The sequence below is a fragment of the Homarus americanus genome, unplaced genomic scaffold, assembly GCF_018991925.1.
Source record: "Homarus americanus isolate GMGI-L3 unplaced genomic scaffold, GMGI_Hamer_2.0 scaffold22560, whole genome shotgun sequence".
Taxonomy (NCBI): domain Eukaryota; kingdom Metazoa; phylum Arthropoda; class Malacostraca; order Decapoda; family Nephropidae; genus Homarus; species Homarus americanus.
The window spans coordinates 6,522-13,042 of NW_024745361.1; positions in this window are offsets into that span (position 1 = coordinate 6,522).

Here is a 6,521-nt window from a genome sequence, read left to right on the forward strand (position 1 = left end):
ATAGATACCAATAATATATTTTTTCGAAGGATAATATAGAGATAAGTTTTACATGAATTACATAAGGAAGAAAAAAAACAATATATTATTTTTGCTAGATTTATTATTAGTTTTAATATTATTATCGGAAAAGTTTAAAATATTTTATACAAATATTATCTCGTCTATAGGTCGTCGTCGTCATAAAAACATGGTCTTTTAACTCTATAGCGATCACGGCTGGGAGAGAATTAATATAGTATATAACTTTACAGTGAGGATTTTATTTGGTAACCCAGCCGCGAGACCCTTCCCTCAGCGATATGCTATTCTCTTATTATAACACAACACAGACAGAGTAAGAGAGTATAAAATATTGTTACCGAATGTTGTTTTACGAATTTGGGAGTAAAAAAATTATACAACAGTCTCGATTATCACTAGAATCTGTTAAAGAACTACAGTGTCAAACCTTTATCCTAGGTAGCACTAAATGCAATAATTCTTTAACGGCGTGATAATATGACACTGAAAGGAAATTTTTTTTTCTTAATCTTAAAGATCAGTCTTTTGTTTCTAGAGAGAGTTACTAATCATGGATGAGGGATCTCCCCAATCCATCGAGAATAATAACTCTACCCCTAGATAAAGATTAACCAATAAAGACAATATCCCCTAACTAAAAAATCTAACTGTGTAAAATTTCCATTTGGAGGTGTATATCGATAACAATACTAAAAAATATACCTAGTACTCTCTTTCTAAATTTTAATTTGTTTTCCTACTAAGTAAGGGTCCATATGTTATATTTTCAAAAATTAAAAGTATTGGTTGGGGGTATTAATCTAATTGACAAGACAAATCAAATCTTCCCCAGAGGAAGATAAGAGAGTTGCATGCAATTTTGGTTTTCTGGGGAGAACCCTTCTATAACAATCTTTAAAAATTTATTCAATCTTTAAAAATTAATTGTTATAAAAAGTTGTCCCATATGGCACAGGATATTTACCCTATCCTTTTAAGCAGACTCCAGCGAAAACCTAAGAAAAGGTAGGACTGTGAATGAATCCACTGTAAACCAGTCCCGGTGCACTACATTTGTCGACAATACAAATCAACCCGTAGGATTAAGTGTAATGAATGTTTGTTTTATTGTATACCTACGATTCTCGTACTTTGATAGAGTCCCTTTGAATTACAAAAGAAATTCGACATCGATACCAAACGAGGAAAAATAATAATCAAGAATGTGGGTGGGTGTATGTGTGTAATAATTGTAACCTAATGATTGTTTCGCTCCTAGTCTCCTTTTATATTATTGAAGACAATATAAGAGATGAGACTAAGGATACTGTATTAAAGTAAATATAAATGTTGGGTGGATGTTATACAATAGTTCACCAGTAAGGTTGATTTGACTTAGTAGTGGGTGTGTGCACCTATCTCTACATACGGATAAACACACATTTAAGTTTTTGTATGTGAGAATCCCTTCTCTTGCAAACACAATTCCATATTAAATAAAAAAAAAATAAAAAAGAAAGAATTTGTGTTAGACTTAGGATAAAAGATAAAAAAATAACCCCTTAACCCTGGACCTGTAAATTTATATGCCCTTGAATCCACCCTCTTTTTCCGGACCCTAACTTAATAGTTTACAATATAGATACTATATACTACTCGATATTTATTATCCTTGTGGTCTCAAGTTTATAAATCTCTTTCTAATTTTAAAAATTTTGAGTATATAATAAAATATTAAAAAATAATCAACTACTACAACCTTACAATTTATTTTTTGTTGTTCATCCATTTTGAAATCTGAAAACATAAATCTGAAAAACAATGAGTCGAAGTCGAGTCAAAATTAATCCATCCACAATCTTTATCCCCCTATCCCCACCCCCATCCCCCATTCACTATAATTTCTTATCCATTTTCAGATATTTTTCTTACTCATAATCTAAAAACAAAATAGTATCGTTTTTCCTCGCACCATCTAAGTATTAGTTTTACTAAATTAAATTACATACACCCACACCCAAACCCAATAATATCAAACGGTTGGGTTTCCTTTTTTGTATAAATCTGAAATATAAAAATGTTATTTTTAGAAATAAAAAAAAAATGCCGCCTTGCCTTAATAGTTACCAAAATTAATTATAATTACTCAATCTGAAAAGAAAATAATACTGTTTTTCCCCGCACGATCTTAGTATCAGTTTTACTAAATTAAATTACACATGACACGAAAAAAATCATACACCCCTACACCCAATCCCAATAATATTAAACGGTTGGGTTTCCTTTTTTTTTATAAAGTTGTCTGAAGATAAAAATGTTTTTTAAAAATAAAAAAAAAATGCCTTGCCTTAATAGTTACCAAAATTAATTATAATTTCCTATCAATTTATCCATGTTTAGATAATTTTTTACTTCAACAAAATAATACCGTTTTTCCCCGCACGATCTTAGTATCAGTTTTACTAAATTAAATTACACATGACACGAAAACATTATCATCCACGCCCACACCCAAATCCAATAATATTAAACGGTTGAGGTTTCCTTTTTTTTTTAATAAAGTCTGAAAGATAAAAATATTATTTAAAAAAAAAATGCCTTTTAGTTTACCAAAATTTAATTCAGTATCAGTTTTACTGACACGCACGAAAAAATTATCATCCACACCCACACCCAAACCCAATAATATTAAACAGTTGGGTTTCCTTTTTTTTTATAAAGTCTGAAAGATAAAAATGTTCCCTTTTAAAAAAAAAAATGCTTAATAGTTAACTCAGTAATAGTTTTACTAAAAAATCACAAAGCCTGCTGCCTTCGATATATTTATATCTTTATAACAATTCCAAATTTCTGTAGTATAATAATAAATATGTTTAACATTTTAGATAATAATAAAATTAATACACGAATACGAAAAAGATAATTAACCCCACACCACCATTCAAAATTTCCTGTTATTTTAAATAATAAATATTTTTAACATTTTAGATAATAATAAAATTAATTACAATCACAATCAGTTCGTTCACATTATAAAAATCACACGAATACGAAAAAGATAATTAACCCCACTACCCAAACAATCCATTAAAAAGGTTAAACAATACGTTAAAGGTTACTCATTATAAGGAAATATTTGCCATGCCAATATAATAATTAATTAAAAAGATAATTTTCAATAATTTTCAACAGTAAGAACACATTTAAATTGCCATAAAAGTTTTCCTTTTTTAAATTTTTAAATGTTCATTCGTTGATTTAGAAAGTTAAAAAATTTCAATTTTCCACTTATAATAAATAAAAATATTTCTTTTCCCAGTATAGAATATATATGGAGGGAAGAGAGAGAGAGAGAGAGAGAGAGAGAGAGAGAGATTGTTATGATAGGGAGATAAAAAGATAATTTGAAAATTTAAAGTTCCCTTTATATAGCTTTTATTAGAAAAAAAATGTTTTTATTTGTAAATGATTTTATATTTGTTTTGCTCACATATATTTTACAAAATGATTGGTGTCTAGATTTAATAATAGAGTTCAAAACTTTACAAAAAGACCAATTGTTATACTTTTTGAAAAGGTTTTGTAAAGCGATAAAATCTAAATCCCCAAAAAGAAAATATTTTAAATTTCACACAACATGGATGGAAAGAAATGATACATTTACAGAATGTCTAATAAATATTATTTCTAACAAATTTTTTCAATTAGAATTATATGTATATACACTAATATTTGAGTATGAATATGTGAACATACATGTTAAAATTTTAGCAAAATAAGGAAATGAGATATTTGCTCCTCTTTATAGTGAATTAACTTTATTTCAAAGTAAAAAATATTCTAGAAAAAAATATATTACCGGAGGAATTTTTATAACATGTCATGCTAATGTATTTCTCCATATAATTGCTCGAAATTTTCATTATACACCATTAGAAAAAAGATGTATTATAGATTATCTTATCTCATGCAATTATTTTCTTGATGACAAAGAGGTTAAAATAATAGATAAAAGCTATTACAATCCAATAAACTTTCCATCATTTTTTGATAACGACGATCAGGTTAAAATAATAGATGAAAAATATCACAATCCAATAAATTTTTCATCATTAAGTAAATATAAACTTAATTTAATCCAATTACAATATGATAATTGGTATATGTCAATATGTCATACATTATGCATAAAAAAAATTGCAATGAAGTTTTGTGTACGCGAGTACGCACGTACGCACGCACTCATGCACTTGTATTTATAGTTGCTCCCCAACGCTCAACATAGTATTGTTCTCCAAAGACTAGATAAGTAAACACTACCCGTATAATTAGTAAAGAAGTTTAAAAGTTTGAAAGTAAAAAATATGCCAGAAAAAGACAATTTAGAACTTACGAACAACGATAATGAACTCCTCTGTGATGAAGAAGAAGAAGAATCTCTACATTTATTCAAACTTATCACCAACACAGACGATAAATCGGATTTAACATTGTCAGAGAATTTAGTGAAGAAATCAGTTTATGACCTTATTTCTTTTGACCATAATAAAATACTAAATCCCCAAACCAATTACACAAATAAAGCTCTTTTAGAAATTGGTAAAATTATTCTTAGTGTTAATAGAGAGATAATTTGGGGTAGAATTATAACATATTTGGCCTTTTGTAAAACAATATGTACAAACAGTGACAAAAAGAAATTAATGGAAAATTTTACCAAGATTGCTCTAACTGAATTTGTAAAGACAGGTGGTGGATGGGTAAATATTTTACTGTATTTTTCTTTAGTATAATTTTTTGTGGTCTTGTCTATATATTTTTGGTAGGTTTAACTTACTCAAATATATTTTCTTTCTTTATAGGATCAATTTCATAGGGACTTGTATGCAGAAGCCACTGAAACCAATGTGGAGAAGTTTATTGGAACTGCTGATACTGCTGATAAGCTACAAGAGAATGATAAGTTTGCTGATAAACAAGATTTTGCCGAAAAGTTTGCAGAGAAGTTTTCCCAGAAGTTTGTGGATAAGTTTACTGAAAAGAAATTAGAAGATATGGTAGTTATTTTAGGATATACTTTCTTGGGTTTTATAAATGGAATACTAGCATCTGTTTTAATATATATGTTTAATGTATAATATTTTTGAAATAGTAAAGTACAGTATTTCCTTTATAAATATTAATCTACTATACATGTTTTTTTTATAGGATGATGATATGGATATATTTATTATAGTAGTATATACAGTTTTTTTTATTTATATTATACTTAATTGTATATGCAAACAACTGTTATCATGAAGGACGGAAATTGTTGCTACAATAATCCAATATACTGTTAATACTTTTACACTCATCAATGTTAATAAATGTTAGTAAAAGCGTTTTGTTTTAATAATACCCCGTAACATGGGGCTCCATCTTTGTTGGATATTATTTCTTTGTTTATTTTTCTTTATAGGATGAAGATAAGTTTGCTGATAATACCAACAAGAAATATTGGAACTGGAGGATGCTCTTCCAACAACCAACCTTGTTATTTTTTATTAAATGGTTTAGTGTGTGTTGCCTTTTTTTATTTAGTTTCTGTGTTTTGAGTTATACATTATATTTATCTAGTTAGCCTGTATTTTTTAGCTAATAAACTATTTTGTTTTTAAAATCTTGCTTTTTTTTTTAAAAACACTGGATGTTGAGTATTACCACTGTGGGAATATAAAGCACTGGGATGAGTGTTACAAATCCCAGATTTAATCGTAACTCCCTCCATGTTGGTCGGTCGAAACGGGCAATGAGGTTAACGGGACTGGAAAGTAAAACAACGCTACTGGTGATATGGATATTATGTACATTGACCGTCACCTATCTAATCTTTTTGGGGATATGCATGACATCCTGCTTCAACGGGTCATCCACCCCCAACATTAAAATGGTGATGGATTACCTATTCAACTCAGTAGTGCTAGTGGTATTGGTGATTACAGCGATATCGATGATTACTAAAAAGAATTACTGTCAACAGCATCAGACAGGTAAGTTAATATGAATTGAATACTACTGAACAATATTGAACGATTTTATTAATGTAATGTCAATAATCTCTAAGGGGTCTTGGGGTATCTTTTCCATCATGGGGTTGCTAACTAGTTTTCCTTCACCTTCAGGACTCTTGTGGAGATAGATCCAGAACTGTTGTCTGTGGTCTGTAACTACTACAACACTCTATTACATCTACGCTCATGACCCCCACCCCCAGCTACCCACTCGCAGAAGCGTTTACAGAGGCTCCATAATCCTGATTTTTTGTTTTTTGTCTGGGAAGAAATATAGGAGCTGGAGGATGCTCTTTTCCCCCAAGAACCAAACCAACCTAATTTTTTTATTAAATTGTTAAAGTAGTTTTGTTTTTATTTGAATACCTCCTATAATCCTGATTTTTTGTTGTGGGTAGTGGGATATTATTTTATTTTTTATTAAACAGTTTTGCTGGTCGAGTTTAATTTATTCATTTTAAAACT